Below are 26,727 nucleotides of genomic sequence, written 5' to 3' on the forward strand. Positions count from 1 at the left end.
TGCATAAATCACACAAAAGAAGTGGAGCTTTATTTTTATTCTTGAAGGCTTTTATTACTCCAGTTGCTATTGAGAGAACAGTGGTGGTAGCATTTCTTCCCTGACAGAAACCAAATAGCCTATAAGAAAGTAGGTTATGTGACTTAAAGTAGGTGTTTAGTTGGTTATAAATAAGAGATCCAAATATTTTGGAGAAAATGTTTGCTATTGAAACTGTTTGGTAATTTTTGTGATCATGTTTGTCTCCTTTTCTTATGCACTGGAATAACTTTTGATATTTTTAGTATTGTAGGAAATACTCTGCAGCTCCAGACACCTGTTAAAAAGAAAGGCTAATGGTTCACTAATTATATGCACTGTTTTTCTAATTCTACTGGGTGGTCCATCTGAAGTTTCGGATGAGATTATCTCAAAAATTATACATTGAGTAAAAATAGTGGGTAAGACAAGTTCGTAAGTTCAAAGGGGGGACATCAAATGATACTACACGTGTCCCCCAGCCCCCGCCCCCTTGGGTGGGGCAGGGGCAACTTTTAAATCTTAAATGGAAACCCCTATTTTTTATTGCGGATTTGGATTCTCCATAAAAACGTAATAAAGTTGTGTCTGAAACATTTTTTTAAACCATTGGCAGATGGCACTGAAATCGAGAAAAATTAAAATTGGGGAAGAACTCCAATTTGTTTAGAACGATCAGAGAAGGGCGCATCAAATCAATACAAAATGTGCACCAATTCTTTCATTACGCCAAATTAAGCTCTCTCTCTCTCTCTCTCTCTCTCTCTCTCTCTCTCTCTCTCTCTCTCTCTCTTTTTTACAAAATGCATCCTACCCACAACAGTTTTTGATGGAGGAAGGTGGAATGGTAGTAAAATCTCGTTAGGGAACTCTTCACAATTGCATTACTCGCCCAACTGTGGTGCTACCGTGGCCAAACTGTTAAGTATGCCTCAGTATAAAGGTTGGTGCAATGCGATCAGACGTCACTTCACTTTCAGATTGTGAACCGTAAAGATGAACTAATGCAAGTAAATTATTCTTTAGTGAAACATGGCTTACTATCCTCCTACAGAGATTGTTGATATTATGTTAATTTTAAGTGAATGCCATAAAAATTACACTGCAGCAACGCAACTGTATGCGGATCGTTTCCCAAAAAGATGACATCTAAGGATATTCAGATACACGTGCATTTCTGCCAGTGGGCCTTGGAAATGACATGAGGTGACAATTTTTTTTTTTTTTAATTAAATTGTCATTATTGGTCCCCTATCAATCCACACTGGCACAGACCCGTTGACAATCAATACATATGGTCGTTAATGGTCTGGTGTGGAATTTTAAATGGTTAGTTCATAGGACCGTATTTTTTTGACCAAAATGTTATTGGGGAGTCTTATTCACAACTTCTCCGTGATGATTTGTTGAGCTAATGGAAGATGTTGATTTAGAAACTAGGCAACAAATGTGGTTCCAACAGGATGGAGCAGTTCCCCATTATGCTAAAAATGTACAGAACATTTTACATTTATGATACCCTGGTCGGTGGATAGGACACAGCGGACAAATTCAGTGGCTTCCACGTTCACCAGACCTAACATATCCTGATTTTTTTCTTGTGGGGTTATTTAAAAAATATTGTTTATGAAAGACAGCCCACAACAAGAAACAATATGGAGCAACGCATTCGAAGAGCACGTGCAGCCATACCACGAGATGTGCTGCTCAAAACAGTGGACAACTTTCACAGACAATTGACTTTCTGCATTGAAGCAAATGGGGATAATTTTGAACAATTTTTTTGTGGCTCATTTTATTAATTAAGCACCCCAAATTGTGAGAGGCAAAGGGACTCTCACTAATGAAGTGGGGAACATCATTCTACTACATCCAAGTCATCATTCCTAGGTATTTTTTTATTGGTTTGAAGCGTCTTTCTCGAATATCTCAAAATAAATCAGAGTTCTTCCCCAATTTTACTTTTTTGTTTTTATTTCAGCACCATCTGTCAATGGTTTAAAAAAAATGTGTGTTTCCATTTAAGATTTAAAATTTGCCCCCCGCCCCATCCAAGGGGTTTCAAGATAATCTCATCCGAAACTTCAGATGGACCACCCTGTATAACTGGACAGCCAAGAGTAGTCTGAGAACTTTGCCACTACTTTTGTAATCTCAGTGGGTTTGATTGTCCTCCATTTAAAGCACACATTGGCATTACTTAAACAGATCACTTGCATTAGTACTTGTAGTTTTAATTTTGTTCCTTATATCACCTACAGAACCCATGAAAAAAAGATTAACTTTATTCAGGTCAAGAGCTATGTTGCAGCTTTGCACGTATTAGGAGCATCTTTCGTACAGTGTTCTTTTTACGATTCCAAACTTAGTTCTGTAGGTTCTCTTAAATTTAAGATAAGCTTTGTACAATTCATCTTTCAGGTCAATTCCACATTTATATGAAGTTTTATACACACAGTACAAGGAAGCATATTTTGCCTAATATTGGTAAGTTCATCTGTGTACAACTTAATGTTCTCTTTATAGCAGTTTGTTTCATTTATTCATGTTTGACACTGATGTATTCTGTTCCACTTATTTGGCACCTGTATTAGAGGAGAGTCCGTCAGTTTTGTTTTAGTTGAGACTAAGAACTATTGGATTACGGTCTGCAAATCCCCCACCAACAATACTGATAGTGTACAGATATTTTCAAAGTTAATGATGAAGTTATCTATACGTGCTCCATCAAGTGTGGATTTCTATTGCTACAATATAGATTGAACATTCCGAGGAGGCAAATGACTTAGCGACTTGCTAGCTCTCTTTTTCCACTTCCATATCGAAGTCCCCACATATAGCAGTTTTTGTTTTAGATTTTAACAATTTTTTCATTATCATTTACAAAGAAAATATCCACGCCACGACTTAGGGAGGGATTTGTAGAGAGTTACAATGGTTAAGTTATGGTCCATAAGATTTACACAGATGAATTCCCCATCTCTTTTGGAACACTATGTGCTAATATCAATTTTTGTGAATCTTGTACCCTCTTAAACAAATATGCCTTAGGAATAAAGAAGTCTACCTCATTACTACTCAGTCAATACTGTGACACACGTCTATGCTGTGATACACATCTAACACTTACTTTCTCATACTTCACTCTTGGCTGTCTGCATACAGTTCCATTTTACTGATACTAAATGTTTGGAGATTACCAATTTTCACCCTTCCTTTCCAGTACGTAGGTCTGGTTTTGCACTGTTTTTTCTTTCCTTTTCGTTATGAGAGTCTGGTAGTGTCACAAGAGAACAGGTTATCAGTGGCAAAATTTTTCTATCACTTTTGCATTTGGTTTCTTAAACAGTGCCAGTAACATTCCTTCTTCTGCCTCAGTTACAAAGTTGTTTTGTTTTTTGACTTGTCCACAATTCTATCACACACTGTTTTTCAAAGAACCTGAAAGTAATTTTTTTTTTTTTTATTTCGCAAGGTGGCGCAGTGGTTAGCACACTGGACTCACATTCGGGAGGATGACGGTTCAATCCCACATCCGGCCATCCTGATTTAGGTTTTCTGTCACTTCCCTAAATCGCTCCAGGCAAATGCCAGGATGGTTCCTTTGAAAGGGCACGGCCGACTTCCCCATCCTTCCCTAATCCGATGAAACCGATGACCTCGCTGTTTTGGTCTCTTCCCCCAAACAATCCAATCCAATCCAAAGTAATTTTTGTGCACTGCACGTATCTTCCTTTCACAGTTCTCTAGATTTTCCACTTTCTGTTTGTATGTTTTTGACTTTACTTCTGTTCACTTCTCAGAAAGAGTCGAACTATCATGGCAAGATTTTGATGTCAGTTTCACTGTTTTCTTCTTGAAGTTTCATGATATCTTTCTTCAGCACACTGACAGCTTTGCAGTTTTGTCTTTACAATTATCTGCAGGTTTCATTTGAAGCTCTCCCATGGATATGTTGGTCGTATGAAAAATATGAAGATCATAAAACAAGGCAAAGATTTCTGTCCTTGAGGCAGAGCCTGAGGCCAGAAAAATTGAATTACATTTTTTATGAGGTGGGAGGTTGTGGGAGAAGTTGCAAGGAAAGGGTCAGAAATGAAACAGTTGGGATAGCCCTGTTTTCATTGAATTAAAGAAAACATATAGCCTGTTATCTGTTGAAGGATAGTAACCTCATTCAGCTGTACAGCAAAATAGGCCACAACAGACCATGAACAATTATTCAAGAGATAGGTCAGAAACTGACTGGGGGGGGACTGGCTTACTGCTCAGTAGCACTCTGGGAGACGTGTGTGAGACAACACCTGCAGGGAACACATGGATCAGGATACCAGTTCACAAATATTGTAAAACCAAGTGTTAGCTTAGTAATATAGGATACTGAGGCACCAACTAGAGATTGAGCAAAAAGGACCAGGCATTAATTGTTAGGCTCCAGTGTGTCGTATGGGCACATTTTTGGTACTGATAGTTCCCGCTTCTCAAGCTGTTTGTTGCCTGCAGAAGGCAGGTCTGCTGGCCAGCATTTATGTGTTGTCACGGCCAGGAGGCACTCTCAGTGACGGGCAGTTGAGCAGTGTGCTTGGCAGCAGCTGGAGAAAACGCTGTGACGACGTGGCTGACAGTATCCTTGGTCCTGTACTAAAAGTTATGTTTTTGGTCACTGCAGGTTTGGTGGGACTGAGTGTTGGCTGGGGCCATAAAAATTGGTCACTGAAAAGCACTATCTGTGTGCAAAACATAGAACACTACTCATTCTCAGCATTTGAATTTGCATGACATCTGTGTACACTTTGGTGCTGGGTTTTCAAGAACAGAGTGTTGGGGCAACTTGTGAATAGCATCCATTGATTCCTGATTCTCAGCTAACTCATCTTAAACCTATTTGATGGCAGCCCTTGCTCGAGCAGTTATCAACTTACTCTTCGATCTCTCAGAAATTATGGTAAGCACCAATTTGCAGTCTGCATGATTATGTTGCGTCACACAGTAGCTATTGTAACTCACTATCTTTGTTATCCATTGTGACATGTAAATATCTTCATTCATGGAAACTTTAAATTATCTCACTCAAGTTACATTTTTGTGAATGTGTGTAACTAAACTAGCAGTTCTCAAGCTGTTCGACTATGTTTGGCTGCACCTATAATTAAAATTTGTTGTTTATTTTGAAATCAGGTGTTTCATTCACTTTTTCTAAGTTTATCTACTGTGTCTATTTGTGTTGTTTGTGCAAATTGTTAATAAGTAGTTCATATGTTACAGGATAGCTTGATGTATCTGTTGTTTACATTGTGGTTCCAGCTAAAGAGGCCTGGGTACGATAAATGCCTTTACTTAGAGTATCTATCTCTCTAGCGGTGATTTCCATCCATACTTAAGTGAAGAAAGGGAAATTGCTTGGCTTTGCAACTCCCTCTTGTATCATACTTTGAATTTAATGTTGTCAGGTTATTCCATTTGCTTGGAACCAGTGGCCTTCATTCTAATTATCTGCAGTCACATGATAGTGGATGGCTGATGTTAATGACCTGTTAGTAGCTATTTTCAGTATGTTTTTGAAACTCGTAATGTGGAATATGCAGGTTAATTTTATACATTTGTGATCTGATTAGTCCTCTGTGCTAAGCATCTATCCATATTTTTAACTTAATGTTGTTCTCAAAAAAATAACTTATTTTAATTTTGTTCAGTCATTTCTGAAAGTTATGTAATATTTACCAACTGTTGTGTTGTTGGAAATTAATACCAGGGATAGCTGCTCAAATTGTCTTGCATCATTTTTTGTGTTTTAATAAACTGGTTTGTGTTTTTAATAAAAATGTTAATAACTTTGTGACCCATTATCCTTCCACTCAACATTGACTAAATAACACATTTCAGGGAAAAGACAACACTCTGGCTAAGATTAGGGGATACAGTATCAGGAATCACCCGGAAAAGTTAGGTGCAGCAACAACACACAGAAGTGTGGGCTTTGTTACAGTTCTGCAGTGATACGAGGGTGGATTTAAAAGTTCTCGGAATCACCACAAGATGTCAGTGCTAGTGCAACGAGTTGTTCATGTGATATTCATTGGACTGTTCCCTGCAAACACGAGCCGCGTCAGTGCTCTTGAAAGAGAGCTGTGGCAATGACGTGGCTCTGTTGTTCCCAAGTAGTGATTTGTGAAGATGGAAAAAATCGAGATTCGAGCAGTGATTAAGTACTTTGTAAAGAAAGGTATGAAAGCAAACGACATTCATGCCGATTTCCGGAATACACTGGGGGACTCTGCTACTTCATGTTCAACTGCTGCCAAGTGGACAAATGAATTTACATTTGGTCGGTAGAGCTTAGATGATGATCTGCACATTGGTCAGCCAAGATGTGTCACTACTCCATAAATCATTGCAAAAGTGCACAAAATGGTCATGGAGGATCACCTATTGAAAATGTGTGAAATTAATCATGCTTGACAGATGTCATCTGAAAGGGTATATCACATTTCAAGTGAAGAATTAGAAATGAAAAAATTATCTCCAAGATGGGTGCCGCGACTCATGACGCTGGATGAATAACGCACGCCGTCGCCATACTGAGGTATGAATTGTTGCCACACCAGCCTTATACAGCTGATATGGATCCGTCAGACTTCCATTTCTTCCCACAACTGAAAATTGTTTTTGGTGGATGAAGATTCACTTCAAACGAAGAATTGATAGCTGGAGTTGACTGCTATTTTGCAGGCCTGGAGGAAACATTTTCAAGATGGGATAATGGCACTGCAACATAGTTGGACCAAGTGCATTAATCTACAAGGATGCTTCATTGAAAAATAAAAAAAAAGTTTCAGTGATGTAAGTACTTTTTTCTATTCGGTTCCAAGAACTTTTCAAACCACCCTCGTACAATCAACCCTGGATGAACAAAGACATCATGTAATGTTTATCACAAACTGCCCCAAAGGAAACCGTAATGCTGACCAGACCAAGTGTGAGCTACGAGGTGTGCATCAGCTGCTACGAGGTGTGCATCAGCTTTAGAGAACTCGAGATGAGCAAATAGAATTCTAAAATGTGTGACCGACACTGTACATATCCAACTGCATTCTTAAAGTGAACTGTCCAGCTGTTGCTCCCCTGTCCCCGCCCCCTCCCTGGTAATATGACAGCTTTATTACAGCTTTTAGGGGGGAGGTGTTGCAGTCAGGTGAGCTAAGCAGGAGCTTTCAGAGTTGTTGAGTGGAGTTTACATGGCCTAACCTTGAGATAGCTGAAAATATGGTCGTGGGAGGGGGGGGAGCACCATCACCAATGGTTGAATTACTGTGAGAGAGAAGCCTTTTTAAGTTTAAATAACTCATACTGCTTCAAACAAATAATAATACTTTATTCTACATCGAGTGATTCATTGCGTATATGTATAATAACTGGCTACAATTCTTGATACGTAGCACAAAAATACATTCTTCTGAAAACATCACTGATTAACAAAATGATTAAATTACAAATACAATGGTTTGCTTAACACAATTTACATATTTTTTGAGCACTTCTTATTCTGCATGTAAGTATGGCATTCTTCTAATGTGTAAAATGGATTTTCTAACAGGAATTTCTTTAGGTGAAATGTAAGCTTCATTGTGGGTAGGGTCATAACTTTACTGGGCAGTGCATTGGCTATCTTTAAACCTGCATATTGTGGACCCTTTTCATAGAGTGCTGTTTTGTGGCTGCTAAAGTTATTTCTGGTATTGAACTGATACAAATTGGAACAAATGTTGGGATGCAGTCTTTTAACAAGTAATATGGCTTTTAGAATGTACATGTTTACTACAGTTAGTATACCAGTTTTTGGAAACAAGCTATTACATAATTCCTTATATTTTGCTCCACAGATGATTCTTATAGCCCTTTTCTGAAGTAGTAATAGCTTATTTAGATTTGCTCTAGTTGTTGTTCCCCATATTTTTATTCCGTAATTCAGGAGAGAGGAAAATAGAGCATGGTATGCAGTCTTTAGGGCAACAGTGTCTTTGCAGAACTTGCTAATCATATTGATTGCAAATATATTCTTATGCAACTTACATGCTAGAGTGTCAACATGTGTGTCCCACTTTGGATTGCTTTGAATTGTTAACCTGAGCAATTTTACACTAAGCTCTTTTTTTACTAATTCATTGCCTATGTGTTTAATTTCATCATTAGAACTATCATTGTTAAACTCTGTGAGACACAGTTTACTACTGCTTACATTTAAGTGGCTTTCATTAAAGTACTGTACAATTTAATTTGTCACGATATTACGGTGGATTTCTAGTTCATTAAATGATTCCTTTTAACACACAATGGATGTATCATCCCCATACAAAACTATTTTGGAACTCTGAGTCAATATCTTATGTTATTTACATAAATCAGAAACAGAAGAGGACCCAATACTGAGCCCTCGGGCACTCCATATTATATATTAGTGATTTTGGATTTGTGAACACCACTTTCAGTTTTAAGCAGTACAGACTGCTTTCGGTTACTCATGTAAGATTTTATTAGGTCATGAGCAGTGCCTCTGATGCCAACGTTCCATAGCTTTTCTGATAGGATTGTGGTGTTCACACAGTTGAAAGCTTTCTCAAGGTCGAGGTATATACCTGCAACATGTTGCTTGTTCTCGATGCCATTTATCTCCTCAATTAAATAAGCAGCTGCTGCGCTGGTGATTTACATTTTAAAAAGCCATTTTGATTTTCAAACATTGGGTTGTGCATCTGGAGAAAGTTTATAATTCTGCTGAATATGACCTTTTAACTATTTTGGAAAAGACTGGAAGTATTGAGATGGGTCTGTAGTTCTCAATTTTGAGTTTGTCTCCTTTTTTAAAGATTGGTGTTACCTGAGCTATTTTTAGTCTGTCTGGGAAGTTGCCTGACTCTATTATGTTATTTACTGCTACAGACAGGTACAGACATACTTTATCTGCACACTTTTAATACATTATTACTGAGGCCATCATGCCCTACAGAACTGGAAGATTTTAGAGAGATAATGATTGTAATTATTTCTTTGCAATTTGTAAGGGCTAGATATAAGCTATGATTTGATGAATTTCCTTTAAAATTATACTGCAGATTATTATGTTTGCCTTTGATAGCTTCCCCTACTGAAGAAAAATATCCTTTGAATATATTAGCAATTTCAAGTTGATCTTTTACTACCATCCAATTGTGGTCAATATTTAAGTCCGTACAACATTTGTCTCTGCCTGTTCTAAAACTGTATATCACTCCCCAGACACCAGTAGTAACATTGTGTGAAGTGTGAAGCTTGTTTGCAATGTAGCCCCTGGTCTGCATTAATAATTCTTTATAGTATTCTTGATGAGTTTTGAAGGCCTCCTTTAGCTTGACATTTTGTCTATTACTCAACATTGCATTTTGTTTAACTTTCGTGGCTACAACTGGGCATGTGGCATCAAAACATTATTAGCAGTCAGCAGCAAAGCTATCATAGGAAAACCGATCACTCTCAAGCCATGGTATGTGTGCAAACAAGCATTTCAGTCTATTGATGTTATCATTATACATAATTCTTTTGCTTATACATGGTTTCTTTTTAGTAACAAAGGGCATCTCATTTGCCTCCAATTGAAGCTTTATTGCATGGTGTTCAGAGATGGCTCCTGTACTAGGAAAGATGGGTTATGTTTGTTATATTATCCAGACAAGTTTTGGTGTTTGATCATTGGCTAATAAGTCTATATTTATATCCCGTTATTATAGTATTTACATGGCCATTTAACCCAGAAAATGTACTGTCTACATATTTCAGCAAATCAGATAGATTTTTGAAAAATGTACCCGTACATGCCCCAGATGCTACCCCCATACTTGTTTTTTCTACTAAAGGCAGAACAAAATTTCATGGAGAGTGGTTGACTAATGCTACCCCCATACTTGTTTTTTCTACTAAAGGCAGAACAAAATTTCATGGAGAGTGGTTGACTAATGCTAATTACATCTTCAGTGTACTAGTACTCAGTTATGACTAAAATATCAGGTTTATCAAGACATGTAATAATATCCTGATCATTGTGCTTGTTTTTAAGACTACCGAAATTCTAGTGTATGACATTAAGTCTGCATTTCTCTTGCTGGACTACACAGGATGATGTAGGGCTACCAAACTGTCCAGCAGGCTTTAAAAGTTTCCCAGGCCTGCCTGCAGTGGTTGGTTGTGTGGCAGATTCTGATTTGGTAGGTTGGACCATTCCATGGCAATGCACTTATTTACACCGCTTTGTGGAGAAATTCATCTAATTTCCTTGACAATTAATTTGCTGACAGTCTTTTTGCCTCTGTTATTAATGTACATACCATGAGTTGTGTGCAGGTCTCTTTCTAGATTGCTGACATTAACCAGGGCAACGTTGTGAAATTTATTACATATTGTTTTAAACCTATCATTTGTCTTCTGCAGCCGGCCGCGGTGGCCGTGCGGTTCTAGGCGCTACAGTCCGGAGCAGTCGCAGGTTCGAATCCTGCCTTGGGCATGGATGTTTGTGATGTCCTTAGGTTAGTTAGGTTAAAGTAGTTCTAAGTTCTAGGGGACTGATGACCTAAGATGTTAAGTCCCATAGTGCTCAGAGCCATTTTTTTTTTCTTCTGCAATTCAAAGTTCACTATAGATTGTTCCATTACATCATGTCTCTGGAATATTAATGGTAAATACTTCAGCGTTAATCAGCTTACCGAGTGCTACTTTCATGTGCCTGATAGTGTCATTTGCTTCGTTTTTTGCTACATCATTTGTACTTCCCATGATTATGACACAATCATTTGATGAAAAAGACTCACTATTTTGCACACACAAATGAATTAAGTACCTTACATAAACTTTTTAGAATAAGGTTAACTGTAGGCATCAGAATTTAAGAGGACTAAAAAAGCAAAGTTTAAGAACAACTACTCTGTTTACATGATCTAGAATGTTAAGAAGTTGTTCTATTATATCTGTCTGTTCACCAAGTCCAAACACTAACCCAAGTGTTAAGCAGAGAGAACTATAAATTAGTAAACAATTTCTGTAGACACAATGTAGAGAAATGAGGAATTTTCGATGTGTGTGTGTGTGTGTGTGTGTGTGTGTGTGTGTGTGTGTGTGTGTGTGTGTGTTGGGAAGGGGCCATCAAGTTTCAAATCTAATGATGTCAGTAGTGTCTGCTTTGGATCAACAACTGAAAGTTGGTGCTCATAAACTGCCCACTGGGTAACTTTCAAATATTCTTACAAAAATTTGAGTATAATGACTCAAATGCCATCTAACAAAACAAAAGAAAGCAAATGATAGTCTATGGATGATTCATATGAAAGAAATGATTAGGAAATGTTAATCAACAACATGTGTCTCTTTGGTTGATTTTCTCCCATCAGAATTACACAAGAAAGCAGTACACTAATAGACAACACATTTGTCTGTGAGCACTTAATCAATGATGTAAATGTTTATCCAGTAGTGAATGCCCTTTCAACTTGCCATACCACAAAATGTATCACAATGTAGTGGTATCATGGAAAACAGTAAGAATAATTAATGAACTGGCAATAGAAAGATTCAATGCAGCCTCACAGGGAGTGACAGAAGGAATGTGTATAATGTGACAGATATCAATTCCAAATTTAATTTATTTATAGATGGCTTTCTGTCACTCTTGAACACATTCTTCATTAAGAAAACAATGCATGGAACTAATAAGAGACAAAAAAAGACATTAAAATTGTATTATATCCAAGGAAAAGGTGTTTTTTTGAATTGTTAGGACAAACAGAAATAAGACTGATTACATTTTACAAGAAATATTGTGCTGTCTTAAGCAAGGTGATTAAAAAAAATTTTGTATAATGTCTGACAACGGGAAGTCCAGGGTGAATTAACAGCAATATTACGGAAAGGACAGATTGCCACTCACCATAATGATAACTACAGAAGCACACTGAACAGGAGCTGTCAAACCGTGGCCCACTTTGCCTTTAGCCACATTGTCTCTCCTAATATACTTGATTTCAATGGCTACTTCACAACCCGGGCCATCCAAATCTTCCCCTCCACCACCAGCTTTTTTGAACTGTACATATGGGAGTTATCCTTGCAAAACATTCTCCGCTTCCAAAATCATCCTGGCCTCAAGATATGGTAACCTACTATCCCCACACCCTCCACCCAACTGTTCCCTCGCCTCTGTCCTGTCACCTCCTCACAATTCACCCTCTTTCTGCACCCATAGCCCGTTATCCCTTCTCATTTAACTACCATGCAAACTGTCACTTTTTGACTCTCGAAAGTTAACAGCTATAACTGCACAGCATGCCATGTGAAATTTATTCCCTATGAAGGTAAGTATTCAGTTCTCACTAAAATATCAAAAATTTGGTATACATTGTCCACAAATGATCAACTATTCCAAATAACTCAAAATGTCAATAAATAAATAAACTCATTTTTAACAGGAATGTCTAGAGCTCCAGGCTACATGATCTCTTGTTATAAGAGCTGACCAGATTCCTCTCGACTCATGCATGAAATTCCTCTCCCAGTAACAAAGTGCGAAAGATATCTCTACTGTAATTGCCAAAATAACACAACAGCCAATAAGTTTAATATTTCAATTCACATAGCACGGTACTCTCCCTCTCTGTCAGTCCCTATACCGAAATCATTTCACATGGAATTACAAAATAACACATTCCCAAAAAGCAAATAGAAACAAATTAACCTCATCTTTAATCATCTGATGGGCTGAAGTAAGTTTTGTGTGTCTAAAATAAGAAAAACCAGCTACTTTACAATTATCATCTACCCTTTGTATGTGACTCATTTCAAAGCAATAAATTCAGATTCCCACACTTGCTCATATGTAGTTGTTCATAATTTGCGTGATTCATACTTCACATACACACCACATTCATTTACTCAATTCATTCAGGATAACGAAACAAATGATTATAACATTATCCAGGTGAAATAGTAATAATAACACTCTGAAATTGAAACTATTATGTAAATTTTTAATGTTTTGATCAAAACGTTTACTCCTTTATTTAAAGGTAGTTAATCAATGTTCTTCACTGACTTGTACTTAAAGCATATAAACATATCACGATGTTGTTAAAAAAAAAATAAAAAAAATCGTAAATACTGTGTGTTGGTAATTTTTTGCATACAAGACATGATTTAACACAAAAATCTGGAACGTATACTGTTGTTAAGTATTGTCACTGCAAAAGGTTACACAAAGTTTTACAACAGTTGAGTTATTAGATCTATTGCCAACAATTCACAGCAACGTATGCAATATTCAACAGCTGTTGAGTACACACACATGGCTTGAAAAGCCAGATGATTCAGTGCAAACATATCTTACTTTCATTGTGCAAAAGAGTTCTCTTTGGGTTATGACTCACTGTGTACGCTACGCAAGCTTCTGTCGGATTCCCTACGGACAATGTATATTGTTACCCCTCATAGCCAATGTATTTAATAATAGTTTCCTTGAAGCAGCTCAGAGGATCGGCATGGACAGTTCAAGGTATAAACCAAAATAATGTATGCAAGACGCAATGTGTCCTACATAATGCCAAAGAAATGACAAATGTAATGAACTCCCTAAAAACCAAAAACTCTCAAGTATTAGATATCTCAAATAAAGTATTAAAGTTCTGTTTTTCACACACAACCAATGTATTCATTCACATGTACAACTAATTACTATCGCATGGTATGTTTGGAGACAGACTGAAATATGCTATTGTCAAACCCCTGTAAGTTAGTAAGACATAATGACTGCAAACCAATTTCACTACGTAATTCTTCAAAGGTACAAGAGGAACTTGTGTATGCAAGAGCACTCACACGCCTCTCTCAAAATAAAATCCTTTGTCAGGCTCAGTTTGGATTTCAAAGGGTTATCTCCACAGGGCTTGCTGTTTTTAGGCTGACAAATCAGGTTATATGTAATTTAAATGACAAAACATTGTCAAGTGGTATTTTTCTATTACCTGTCAAAAGCATTTGATTGTGCAGTTAGGCCGGTATTACACTATCAAATTTCTTTGTCAAAGATTTGATCAAGGATGTGATCAAATATTCCATCAAATATATTTGACAAAGATCTTTGACGTAGCGCTAGAAGGGGTATACACTGTCATCAAATTTTTCGTCCAAGTTCCAAGATGGCTGACAACAACTTGTTATTAACCGCAGCAGTTGCACTTACCGCAATTGCATTGTGTGCACATGCGGAAAAGATGTGGGGGAAAAAGAGGAACCATACATACAAGGTTGTCAGTCTTCAATTCCTGGGATTACAACTTGATAATAAATTCAGTTGGGAGGAGCACACCACAGAACTGCAGAAGCACCTTAACAAATCTGTATTTGCAATTCGAGTGTTAGCAGACATAGGCAACATAAAAATGAAAAAGCTTGCGTACTTTGCCTACTTTCATTCCATAATGTCATATGGTATAATATTTTGGGGTAAATCGTAAAGTCAAACAAAAGTTTTCAAGAGTCCAAAAGCGTGTAATACGTATTATTTGTGGAGTAAATTCACGGACGCACTGCAGAAACCTCTTCAAAGAACTGGGTATACTAACTACTGCCTCTCAGTATATTTACTCCTTAATGAAATTTGTCCTAAATAATATATCTCTTTTTCCAACAAACAACTCAGTTCATACATACAATACCAGGAACAAAAATGATCTGCACAAGACTTAAAAGCACTTACTTTAGTTCAAAAAGGGGTCAACTACTCAGGAACACTCATCTTCAATAATTTGCCAGCAAACATAAAAAATTTAGTTACAAATGAAGATCAGTTTAAAAGAAGCCTGAAAGACTTACTAGTGGCCAACTCCATTGACGAAATTTTTAATAGAAACAAATGATGTGCTTATTCATACTATTAGTATTGTTATTTCAGCTTAAAAAAAATTGACGTGTTCCATATCCACGAGGATCTCCTCAGCACGGATCTATGGAACAAAAAACTAATCTAATCTGGGTGAAGCCGTGGGTTTTACGACGACACGATAAAAGCATTCAACAAAACTTGTTACTTGAGCTTGCAGTGGAAGACGTCAAGTCGTGCATTAATTACTTGGGAATGGATGAGCATACATTTCTGTATGTGCTCAGTGAAGTGTATCCTCATATCACAAAGCACAATATTCACTCAAGAACTGCTACATCTTCAGAAGATATGCTCACTGTAACACTCCGATTCCTTGCTACAAGAGAGGGTTATGTTAGGTTAGGTTAGGTCACGTCACGTCAGGTCTCGAATCTTCTTAATCTATTTTTGTATTCAGGGTACCCGACGTTGTAAAGCGCCTCATCAGCTTCATACATCTCTCTTAATTTTGTAGTTGTCGGCACACACCAATTGTATTTACCGGCAATGTTTATAAAAACACTACAGACGACAGAATGCTGTAGCGATGCTAGCGCTCCATGTGGTAACATGTCACATTGCAGTGAACAGAAGACAAGCGATTTCTTTGATCAAATCTACAGCGAGACCCTAGATTTGATCAAATATTGGACGACATTTGACAAAGTCCCTATTACACTATCAAATATCTTTGACAAAGATATTGGACAAAAAATTTGATAGTGTAATACTGGCCTTAGCCATATTATCCTGGAGAGGCCCCCCCCATACACTTGCAAGCTAAATTCCCTCGTATACTCACTTTTCTTACCACTACCTCTAGTCTTTTGGCTTACAACTGTAGTAATCATAACTAAATTGAATATATTAATTTTACATATATAAGCTGAACTGTTCTATATTTAATAGTTCAACATTGTGAGGAATAAAATAAAATGCAGCAGGAATCAAACAACTGACAAACTACCAGTCAATACATTTGAACTACTGTGCCATGGCACTGATATGTCAATTGCTGTTCAGAAATCCCTCATACTTTATATTAAATCTCAGGCAAAATATTCTAGGAACTTGAAAGGGACATCTACCTAATTCTGCTCACATTGTTTGAGCCAAATCTGTGAGCCCCATACCATGCCTTTGGGCTAGACACTTTTGCCACTGATTCTGCAGGCCCATTGTACCCTCCTCATAGAACGTTTCTTTCTGCATGGAAAAAAAAGTCCTGCACTGCAGCCATGACACTATCTGATCGAAAATGGGTTCCAGAAAGGTGTTATTTGTGCTTTTGGGAACAGATGAAAGTCGGAGTGAGTCAAGAAGGGGAAAATAAGGTGGATACTGAAGCATTTCAAAGTCATAGAAATCGATGGCAGACACTGCAATGACATGTGTATGTGATGAAAGAGCACGTGTTTTGTCATCATACCAACACATTTCACATTCAAAGAACACATTTTTTGAGGTATTCAGCCACAATAACACCCCTGAATCCCAAAAAATAGAGATGATGACTTTGCCAGCTGATGTGGCTGACTTGTTCTTCTTAGAGGGGCGTTTCCACGGTTTCGATTGAACCTCGGATTTGGGTTGAAAGTGATGAGACCATGCTTTATCCAATGTCGCAAAACATTTGAGAAATGTGACAGGATCTGCATCAAAAAGATTCAAGTTTTTGGCAGACATGATGTGTCTCTGGTGTTCGTTTTCTGCTGTCAACATTCTTGGGACCCATCAACATGAGACCTCGTGTGTGTCAAATGCAACTCTTATGATGTATCCTACACATTCCTGAGACATGTCCACTCTCTCAGCAATATAGCATTCTGTCACATGCCAGTCTGCCTTGATGATATCCTGGATTGCAGTGACATTTTCCTTTGTACTGGCCTTCACTGGTTTTCCACTGGTGGAGTGCATCTTGGAAAGAGGTGTTACCCCACTTGAATTCTGCCACCCACTTTTTCACAGTGCAATAGTGTTTCCATAATGTCATTCTCAAGCTCTGTGCACTCGTGGCCTATTCCAGCAGGTAATGCACGGCTGCACACTTGCTATCTTAACTAATTTTTCAAAATGTGTACACCTTAGACACTTCTAAAGCCAATATCTGAAACAAAAGAAAGAGATTAATGAAAAATTTAGTATGTAATCTGACAAAGGAATATACTATTAGTTGCTAAACTGACATTCGGCTATGACGAGTATTTCGTGCGTGGGCTGAGAACATTTCAGTCACCTCTCATACTGTAGTGGTAGTGTGTGTCAGCTTGCGACACAGGAAGGTGAGTCAGATCTGGATTAAATTGCGTGGTGGCTTAAGGACCATGGCTGGTGCACTAGCCAAACTAGGTTGGTTTTTAGGCAGTTCCTCTGTTTATTTAAGCAAATGCTGGGCTGTTCCCCATTTTCAACCTCAGAAAATATGATATGCAAGAAGTTAAAATGTGGTCACATAAAGAACACAACTGACAGACATGTGATACACACAACCTCCCTCTCTCGGGTAACTGACGGCTGCGGCAACAAGGCATCTGGCCTCAGTGTTAAATAAAATGAAATGTGCCAATTCCTGTATACAGCGGAGTTTGTTCTAGACGGGTAAACGCTAACAAAAAGAAGTGGGTAAACGAAGTATTCTTATACTTTGTTGTGTTAAAATACGGGGTGTGACAAGAAAATGGGCTGTTTGGCTTAGTCTAAAAGTGTAATGATATTATTGGAACCACTGAATGTTTGTCTCATGATTCAAGTAGGTACACGATTTGCTGAGATGGAGCACTGGAGCAGGCCTGAACATGGTGTGACTGTGAAGGCCTTTTACAAAAATGGTGACTGTGTTGCTGCAGCTAGATGCGAACACCATTTCAAACTTAGATGGAATGATCCTGTACCATCGGCACATGCAGTCAGGTTATAGGTGAAAAACTCTGAAGGAACAGGAAGCGCACTTAGGCTGAAATATCCATGAAGGCCCAGAAATTTTCACCCACAGGAATGAATAAAGGAGGTGAAAAAATAAAATAACAGTTCAAAGCATTATGTGAACCAAACTGCAGCAATAGTAGGGATGTATAATCACAGTGTGCACAGAATTTTAATCAGAGTGTGCACAGCATTTTACATAATGATTTAAACATGCAACCATACAAAGTACAGGTTGTGCAATGGTTAAGTAAAAGTGATGATGAAAACCAAATGGCTCTGCCTATAGAAGTGTTTAAAATTGGGGACAATCAAGGCTTCTTGAACTAGCTGTAGGCGAGAGAAGAAGCGTATTTTCATCTCAGTGGTTATGTCAACAAACAAAATTGCCATTAATGATGCGAGGGTAAACATCACAACATGTAAAAAATTATGACGTACAAAGAGATGATTGAGAAACTGCTAGACAGTATTCTAACTATGGACCTCAGTGTTGTTATAAAAACTAAGCTACAAAATTTGAAAGGAAGTTTCAGAAAAAAATTCATTTGTGTGACCATATTGAAGGTATTTTAAATCGGTCTTTGCAGCTATGGTACAAGAAATAGCAATGCCAGATTGCGAAATATCTAAAAAATAACTTGCAAGCAGAAGCGTTTCCTGGTGTCAGCAAAAATCGTAAGTACTAACATCAACATCTTTTATAACAAACTGTTTTTAGAAGGAGAAAGCAAGCCAAATGGTGTAAGTGTTTCATTAAGACCACTGTTATTTTATTTCAGTCAACTGATACACACACTTAAGTGATAAAAATACACATTCTCTTGGAGTCGCAAGACACATTTAAAATACCTTTGCTGATTTCAGAAATAACCTCAGATGAAAGTATGCCTCTTGAAAGAAGTGTATAAGGTGCGGAAGAGTTGTGTAAACCAATACTATAGGTGACCGACAATAATATGTTGGTTCTACTCTGTTCGTTATTGTCGGTTGTTATCCACTGTATTACATCTATTATTTCACAGGATACTGTGTGATGTTTCTTTCGAGAAATGCATGAGTATATAGCGTACAAACCGCCAGCAACTGCTACAACTTTCTTCTTGTTATCGTCCATACTTTCTGAAATATAAACTACTTCTGAAGTGCCAAAATGTACTAGAATAAATAAAATGTCTATAAAATGTTGCATTGTACTATGTACTTGCAGGGAGACAGTCGCAATTTCTGAAATCCATCCCCCGTGGCCTCTGGCCTGCCGAGGAGCACCACAGTCCTGGTTCTACGGGTAAATCGTGAAAATCCTCCAAATTATGGCACATACAAACAGACCCAGCCCACAGCAGATTGGTGAGACTAGATCCAAGAAGCAGGGCCTACACATCAGTGAGAAATGACGGGCTTCAGATTGGCGACCTGATCTGTTAGAGATACCCGCAGAAATCGCTTGCGGTTTTTGTCTGTCGTGGATATCCACTGGTGTGGCCCGGTGGCCAGCTATATTCACAAGTCACAGACAGCGTGTTGATGAAATGAGACTGCGGTGATCAATCCAAGATAACTTGCGCAAATACTCTGAGAATCAAAAATAATGAGGACATGTAGTATCTCACCATAAGGATGATAGCTGAGCACATAGTAAAGTAGTCACACGCTCACAACTAAATATTCGGCCACAGCCTTTGTCAGAAAACGAGAGCACACACACATTCACACAATCACTCAATGACCGCCGTCTCCAGCCACTGCGTTGACATTCTCTGAGAACTGACTCCGACAGAAAAAATTAAACGTGCAGCCCCCTTAAATTATTGCACACTGGGTTTCGGCTGCCTGGAAATGCACTGCAGCACCAATGATCTTAATAAAATCAGTCAATAATTGCTGTATTTCAAATACTCTGGATGTCAGTGAAGATGATGGGCTCTGGAACGACACCGAGGTTAGTGAATAATGATGAGTAAAGCCTGTAATTTACAGTATGTTGCTTTGTATGTCATGTAGGTAACGAAGTTAGGCGTTCTTTTTTAATAATAAAAATGTCACTTATTACCGTAATGGAACTTAAAAATAAATTATTGTTGTTTTTTGTAGTTCATGTATACATTCACTATTATTTGAAGTAAAGTTAGCATTGCAAAATAAATTTCAACTATACAAAAATACCCTAGCAGTGATGTGACAAAATTCCTTTTTTTGTTAATTTAATTTTTAAAATATGGGTGCGCATTACATTCGATAGCGCATTATATTCGCGTAATTCGATATGTCCTAAGCATCGCCTCAACGACGTGTTTGGAAGAACAGTTTGCGTCTCAAACCCGTGGACGATCGGAGGAAGCTCGCCTTGAAATGAACACGAGTCTATAGTGTATTTAGCGGAATAAACCCGTACATGTTTCAAGACAATATAATGCGCTAGCAGATCTGCACGGACGCAGTCCCTACTACCACGACGTAAAGTAATCAGAACGGATGTCAAAGAATGAAGCTGTACCTTCGAAACGTATTACGTATGCGCAGTGTTCCTATTATTTAGTCCCGCCAACACAGTGGGGCGGGCAACAGCTTGTGATGGGACTTCTTCATATATATCTATATAGCTGGGACTTCTTCATATATATCATCTATATAGCTATGTTTTAAGTAATATTATGACCGGGTCTGCGCGAACGCAGTCCCGACTACCAAAAATTATGCACCCGAGTTACCCACATTAGGGGTAATCGCAGGGGTCAGCCCAACTTATATCCGATCCTTTCAGTACTGCACCTACTACATAATCTGCCTCGGGCTTGTAACATTTCGCCATTTCCTAAAGTTCGTATCGTGTTAAATCCGCACCAAACGGAATTTTATGCCGAGTCGGTCAATTTTTGTATATCTGCTTTACGAGAAGATGTGTTACCCTTTCAACCTAATATTTATCTTTTTCTGTTTCTACATTTGTTTGAAAAACGAAACCCCAAATCTTTCAAAATTTTCCTTAAGTTATTCGTTTCCCTGTAAAATTAATCATCATTCACCTAAACGTAAAATTTTCGACGGGTGGTTTTTTCTAACGTCGTAGTATTATAAGAACTTTCTTTTCACTAAAAACACATATCAAAGTCGTTGAAACACTTCGTTTTCTTCCTCAGTCTTTTCTTTATTGGTGTCACAATTTTCTGACCACTCCGTCTGACGTTCACATTGCACACTCTCCTTACACTCTCCCTTCTGCGGCTGCTGCTTCCCGACAGAACTAAACTACGTTATTTATCAACACTTTTCCTTGTGAGCATACTCTTGCGCGATGACTATCCATTTCAGCAAACACTAACAATACGCGGCATTAACAACGCACCACACCTATAACGTTACTGTACAATGCCGAGCCACGTGCGTCAATCGTGTACTGTCGAGTGTTGTCGGATGCCTTCGGTCCCGTGTGTACGTCTGTCCAGTTCAGCTCCGCGTTCTGCCGTTAGCAATTGTCTAGGGAACAGGGTATACAACCATAGCACGCACAGTGAGTTACGCAACAGAAACTCCCTCCTATGAACCTGCGTCCACACAATGCCCTTTTATCACGATTTGATTAGGTCGCTTTCTTGTTCAACACAAATTTTGCAGTTGATTTTAAACCAACGTCTCATGGAGCTAGAAACTTGAGTCATTCAACATAGCTTATAAGTGGATGACAACTCATATTAACTCGATTAAGTGTCTGGTATGTGGTAACAGTGCTTTCTATACCACTGTGCCTGTCGCGAATGTTTCCGTTTTTTAAGGTTAGCGATTCTCTCTCATTTTTAGCTTCACAGTTCTTTCGCGAGACATACGTAAAAGGAGGCAACATATTGGTTGAATTCAGGTGAAGAGAAACTGAAATCAACCTGAAATTTACAACACGTCTGTTGTAATCTCATCAAAATGTTTGAAATCGACTGAAAAATTTTACACACAAGACTAAAAATCAGAAATTAATTATTTAAATAAAAACTTTTTAATATAATACCTTTTTATAATGGACTGAAAAGTATAAAATATTTTCTCCTAGGTCCATACAGATTCCTAACCTCATATACTGAGTCCTTAAAATTTGTGCTTGTGAATAAAATGGAATGATCGTATGGCATTTATTAGACGGGATATCCCCTTCGGGGTTCGGCCGCCGTATTGCAAGTCTTTTCAGTTGACGTGAATTTTTAGTAGCTAAGGCGTGGGGCGCATGCAGTAGATAATACTTTATTAATAGCAAGGAGTGTAGAGGGTAGCTATCGTTAACAAACATTACGCAACAGTTCGTATCATTTGCACACGGACCAAATTTACGCATAGTAGGCAACAAGGAATTGAAAAACGTCTTCGAGCTCAGGGGACGGAGAAAAAATTGGAGAACTATCCAGAAATTGGCATGATTTAGCTCCAATATCGAGTTTCACATTTCTCACTGTTATTTTGTTTTGTGGAACTAATGACGCTATTGAAATCTGCTCGTGTGTTGCTGGATTACCGGTGTTGTCTTCGGCTAAGGATAATTCCAGGGGATATCCCAAGAGCCATATTCCGTCTTCGCATAGACTCGAAACTGAATCACTTGTTTCTAAACAGATGCCAAAAACACCACTTGCTCAGCGTAAATGTATTTCAAACTTTTTACTGATTCTGAACCAGACGTCTCCACTTTCTTTGTGTATATCCGGTTACAGTCCCAAATTGCGCTACTTTCATTGAGCCTTCTGGTGTACAATATAAAAACGGTAGATTAACATCAACTTAAATTCATTAATTAATGACTAGATATTGAGCGTAAGATGTTTTATGTATTTGACTCCTGGTTGTCACATAGTTGAGCTGCGCTACTTACACAAATCTAGCAAGTCAAAAGCAGTGATATAGGGAGAACAGTGTGCTGCGCGATTTTACCTGTGAGGCAAGTGCCGGCCGAAGTGGCCGTGCGGTTAAAGGCGCTGCAGTCTGGAACCGCAAGACCGCTACGGTCGCAGGTTCGAATCCTGCCTCGGGCATGGGTGTTTGTGATGTCCTTAGGTTAGTTAGGTTTAACTAGTTCTAAGTTCTAGGGGACTAATGATCTCAGCAGTTGAGTCCCTTAGTGCTCAGAGCCATTTGAACCATTTTTTTGTGAGGCAACTGTCTGCCTTAGTCACAGATGAGGAGTGGAAAAGTTTCAGACAGCACAATTGTTAAAAAATCAACACTGTGGAAATGAACGAAAATACGTTTTATATACAGAGCCATCTGGCTTGTCAAATGCCAGTGAGATAGTTGCGCCTTACGTGTTTGTAGGTAACGAAGCATTTGCACTCTGAGAACAGGTACTACGACCACATGGGAATAAAATGTTGGGTAAGGAAAGAATTTCCAAACTATCGTTTGTTGTGAGCTCTTAGGTACGTTGTATACTCCTTTGGCGTATTGTCGTACAAATGACACGTGAACCAGCGATCAACGAATGTAACATTTGGGTTTGCTACTGATATAACGAAAGCAAGTTGTCTTCTGCATAATTATGAATCAGAGAGAGAGAGAGAGAAAGAGAGATAATCACAAAATTGTAGACACAATTGTTGTGAGAAGATTCGAGTTTGTCACAAACTTGGGTGAAGGAAGCAATATTTCACCAATAAGAAACAGAGAAGTAATTTCAAATTATTTTGTAGGAGAGGCAAGTAAAATGGCTTGACAGGACAACAGAATTGAAGGTACATATAAGGCAGAATATGAGCTGTCATACGCATTTCCATTCATAGGTACCATTTCGGTAATTTGATTGTTGTATACTGATTGTTACTTTCGGTAGGCATACTTGTAATTCATTTCAAACATAAAAAATTAATCTGATACTGTTGACCATCTCACACTATCCAGAAACCCCTTTTAGGGCAGTGAATACTGAAAGTGGTTTGTTTAAGGTTCTATTTTTAGTGATGTATCAGTCTTCCTAATGACGTAAGTGACCAAGGCGATCATGTGCCTTAATTTCATGCAGTGCAAAAGAATCGGCACCGTTATTGCAGATTCTTTATGAAACGACTGTGCGAAATTTTAATGCATGCTGCCATCGATGTTTCATTTTAATCGGTCATCCATTGCAGGTGTTGTGCAACTTCACAACAAAATAATTAACAAACTGCACGCTCATATTTATACCAACAATGGGTGAAGCAGACATGTTTCCCGCTATCTAACCTTCTATTATTTAGACCGGGAATACTTTACAAACCATACATACTATGGCGAATTTTGGGAATTATTTGATCTGCCTTGTGCTTGCAAGTCTTCGTAAAAAATAAACTCGTTACTGGATTCCATAATAACTGCAACTGAAATAGGCTTTTCGCTAGGTTCTGTCGGAAGAAGCAAATCAACATGCCTACAATACGAGAAATGTAGGGTCTCTCAAAACTTGTGACTGTTGACGAGTCTCTGAATAAAAATTCTTAACGAGTTCCGGAGAAGTAAACCGCCAATTGCGTTGCAATTCCGACTGGGCCTCCGTACCAAAGTATTATTAAAATAATGAAGAAGTGAAAAAAGTTACCGACAAATTTTCTCTCTCTACGTGAATTCACTGCGAAATCAGGAAATAATTCACAGAAAATGTCATGTCATGCTGTGTCTTTCTTGTTTCTATACTTTTGTTTCTCGGTTCTTTCGTCCCGAACACGAGGCCTCTTGTCCACCTCCGTTATTAGAATCTCTGTGTCGATTTTCTCTATGTCCAGAGGACTCATTGTGAAACACACTTCGTAGTTACGGACACAGAACGGAGAACACAACACTGTTCGGTGTCTGTCAGCTGGCCACCGCGTTCCCAGAGTCGACTGCCGTCAGCTGGTCCTTTGCACACCCACTGCATCGCCCGTTTGAACTCCCCAATTGATGCGTGTGGGCCATGTTGCAGCTGCAACGCGGTGAAATGCCGCAGCTTCACAGACGTTGCGCGGGGCACTGTGCAAAATTCCTCCGAGGCGCTCTTCATCTAAGTATCCTCTCCCCCTCCCGGCCCGTACACCAGTACAGATGATACACTTGTGCCACGTTTAAAACAGCTAAGTTTTGTCGCTGACTTACTACTAATAAATCAGAAGACAATTACTGCAGCAGGCCATGTGATAATAAAATAATTCATGGAAGAATGAATCTTAATAGGTATGCTAGTTAATAAAATTTTACTAATCCTTCGAATTCGAACTCAAATATGGTTTACAGATATTGCTTAGGATACACTCTCAAACGTATTCATCACTTCACTATGCTCTAGATTCACATGAAATAAATGATTTGTAAGTTGTGGACATTAAGGGTTTTCTGCTTTTCACGCTTTATACAGAACACCTTTTTCTTGCTTTCTGACGAACAAATTCATCAACAATATCGTGAAAACTCAGTTCTAAACTACGTCCCATTTCACTGTCAACATGGCAAGAGCAGGCGGACGTTCTGCGAGATGTTGCTCCTGAAATAATTCTTGATCAAATTCAAACGTTTCCAGAATGAGAATTTCACTCTGCAACGGAGTATGCGCTGATATGAAACTTCCTGGCAGATTAAAACTGTGTGCCCGACCGAGGCTCGAACTCGGGACCATCTGGTGAGCAAGATGTATGAGACAGGCGAAATACCCTCAGACTTCAAGAAGAATATAATAATTCCAATCCCAAAGAAAGCAGGTGTTGACAGATGTGAGAATTACCGAACAATCAGTTTAATAAGTCACAGCTGCAAAATACTAACGCGAATTCTTTACAGACGAATGGAAAAACTGGTAGAAGCCGACCTCGGGGAAGATCAGTTTGGATTCCGCACAAATGTTGGAACACGTGAGGCAATACTGACCCTACGACTTATCTTAGAAAATAGATTAAGGAAAGACAAACCTAAGTTTCTAGCATTTGTAGACTTAGAGAGAGCTTTCGACAATGATGACTGGAATACTCTCTTTCAAATTCTAAAGATGGCTGGGGTAAAATACAGGAAGCGAAAGGCTATTTATAATTTGTACAGAAATCAGATGGCAGTTATAATAGTCGAGGGGCATGAAAGGGAAGCAGCGGTTGGGAAGGGAGTGAGACAGGGTTGTAGCCTGTCCCCGATGTTATTCAATCTGTATATTGAGCAAGCAGTAAAGGAAACAAAAGGAAAATTCCCACTCCAAATTTTTCTTTTGTTTCCTTGCTCAATATACGGTTTGAATAACATCGGGGATAGGCTGCAACCCTGTCTCACTCCTTTCTCATCCACTGCTTCTCTTTCGTACCCCTCGACTCTTATAACTGCCATCTGGTTACTGTACTAATTGTAAATGGCCTTTTGCTCCCTGTATTTTACCCCTGCCGCCTTTAGAATATGAAAGGGAGTATTTCAGTAAACATTGTAGGCAACAAAATTCTGCAGGCAATATAAATGTTGGGAAAAAGGTTTCCAATTTCATTTAAATATTAACACTGCAGTTTTCATATGCTTGCGCGCCCTTTCTCTGAATACTTCAATTTCTCTGTCAAAAATTCTGATACAACCATGTCTTTTGAACATTCACTACTTATGTTTATACTTAGCTCTTTCTCGGATTTTTTACATAGCATTTTCAGTTCTTCGTCCAGTATGTACCTTAAATACCCTGGAGAAAACAGAAATCCGAATTTTCGGAATACTTAGCAAATTACGCAAACCTTTCTTTCAAACTTTTTAATACTGCGTCAACGAAATGGTAGAAAAAATCAATAATGTATTTCTGTTTCATATGTTGTGCCCTGCAAACCATGTCGTCACTTTCGTAATCAGATTGCTTCGTCTTCTCGCCAATTCTCTTTGCTTGAAATTTTAGCTCAATCTGTAAACTCTCT

At 38.4% G+C, this 26,727-nt stretch overlaps 1 pseudogene; it reads right to left on the reverse strand.

The window, feature by feature from the left end:
* Nucleotides 1-20,532: 20,532 nt before the first annotated feature.
* Nucleotides 20,533-20,658, reverse strand: LOC124617177 (annotated as a pseudogene).
* Nucleotides 20,659-26,727: the final 6,069 nt, after the last annotated feature.

Source organism: Schistocerca americana, chromosome 5, assembly GCF_021461395.2.
Source record: "Schistocerca americana isolate TAMUIC-IGC-003095 chromosome 5, iqSchAmer2.1, whole genome shotgun sequence".
In the NCBI taxonomy this organism is placed as follows: Eukaryota; Metazoa; Arthropoda; class Insecta; order Orthoptera; family Acrididae; genus Schistocerca; species Schistocerca americana.